This window comes from Corvus brachyrhynchos, unplaced genomic scaffold, assembly GCF_000691975.1.
Source record: "Corvus brachyrhynchos isolate BGI_N302 unplaced genomic scaffold, ASM69197v1 scaffold194, whole genome shotgun sequence".
NCBI classification, from domain to species: Eukaryota; Metazoa; Chordata; class Aves; order Passeriformes; family Corvidae; genus Corvus; species Corvus brachyrhynchos.
In genome coordinates this window covers 1,098,687-1,100,728 of record NW_008237890.1, presented here as the reverse complement: position 1 = coordinate 1,100,728, position 2,042 = coordinate 1,098,687, and positions in this window count along the sequence as shown.

Genomic DNA, 2,042 nt, shown 5'->3' with positions numbered 1-2,042 from the left:
CGCAGCATCCATGGGCAGCCCGGCGAAGGGGGCCGCTGGAGAAACCGAGGCCCCAGCGCTTCCTAGGACATAAAGCTACGTGTAACTCTACCCTAAAGATACGTACTAATCCTGCCTGTGGATAGAAATACGGGGCGAGACTAGGGAAGGCAAGCTTCGTTTACACTGCGAACCTGGTGTGCGTTTGGCTTTTTGTATTTTTCTGCATTGGGTAATTCTGCAAATTAACACCAGGCAAATCTGGAGTTACGTAGCTGTTGTGGGCTGGTCCTGGTGGGCAGCTGGGCCTCGCACATTCCGTTGGTCACTGTCGCAGGAAGGTGGAGAACAAAGGAAGAATGTTAAAAGTGAGGAAATGGCCATCTAAATAAAAGTTTAATAGGTAAAACCAAAAGCTGTGCACACAAAGCAAAATGAGGAAGTATTTCAATATTTAAAATTGACAGACACGTGCATTTAGCCATTTCCACAAAACCAGAGCTTTGTCATGTGTAAAGGTTACTTAGCAAGACAAGCACCTTAACTCCTAACAACCCACACTTCCTCCTTCTTATCCCAGCTCTCATTGCTGAGCATGATGCCAAGTGGTTTGGGAGGTCATGAGCCTTCCCCGCTGGGTCCCTTCCTAGCTTTGTGAACTCCTCCAGCCTGCTTACTGGCAGTGTTGTCCCAAATATGGGTTCTTTAATCTGTTGTGTAAGAGGTCGACCTGTATGAGATATTTATTTCATGTTTGTGCAGAGGTGAACCCACAAAGCCAGCTACAGTCAGGCTGCATATTTCTACTTCGATAACGCAGAAGTACAAGCCTAGTTTCTAAGTACATGCCTATTTAATAGCTATTGAACTCAAAGAAAAGCCTAATTTCTAATTACATGCCTATTTAATAGCTATAGAACTCGAAGGGAAATTTAGGTTAGATATACAAAAGAAATTCTTTACTGTGGGGGTGATGAGACAGAATAACAGGTTGCCCAGAGAAGTGGATACTCCATCCCTGGAAGTGTTCAAGGCCAGGTTGGATGGGGCATTGAGGAACCCAGTCTAGTGGAAGAGCCCTTGCCTGTCACAGGGAGATTAAAACTAGATAGTCTTTAAAGGCCCTTCCAAACCCAGCCATGCTATGATTCTACAATCTTTTGCCCATTTTGATGTAAAGGTACAATGTATTTTAAATTTATTGCTCATGTTCAGTGTGTGAGGGTCTTCAGCTGGAGGTGGTAGCCTAAGCTTTAGAGGTGTGGTTTTCATGTAATAATGAGCTAAATTCATCTAAAGGACATGGGATTAGTTGATTTTGCTAACTTGAGTAAAATTTATCATATACTGCCAGACACAGTTTCCTACTTATCTGAGTCTTTATGGTATTTGTTATTCTCAGTTATCCACTCTGCAAAATCTTTTCCTTAAATCATTCATCATTCATGATTCCTCCCCTTTGAGACTTAAATTTCTCAATCTGAATGTGAGATCATTTGAGCCTCATTTGTTTTATCAAAAAACATCTCCTCTTGTTTTCTCTCAAATTCCAAGGGATTTTCCCACGCCAGCAAGTCCCACTGTATCTTTTCTCTTGTAATTATGGTAGTACTTCTCTTACTGTTCTTCATAAAATTTGAGAATCATTTAGCATTCATACTAGCCATCATCATTACTGGGTATGTTCTAGAAAGTACATTTTTACATGCTTCCGTTTGTATATGTATACACTGTAAGACACAATGAACAATAAGTACCACCTGTAAAAGGATAAATAATCAACACAATTGTTTCAACTACCCTTTATTTGTTAACTATGAAGTTAGCCAAGAAAAATCTGCTCCTGTATATTTTATCTCCTGAGATATCTATGGTACTGATCGATTTTCTCTTAAATTAACTGCAAGTTCTCAAGTAAGTTGAAACAACACATCCCTTAAAGTCTTTACACCCGTGATTGCAGTAACAAATAGTCTATAGCTGCTCTGTTCTCATAGCTTCATGTACTTGGGCCATTTCTGCACTTAAGGCAGGTAGGGCCTGTGAGGTAAAGTTTATGCTTT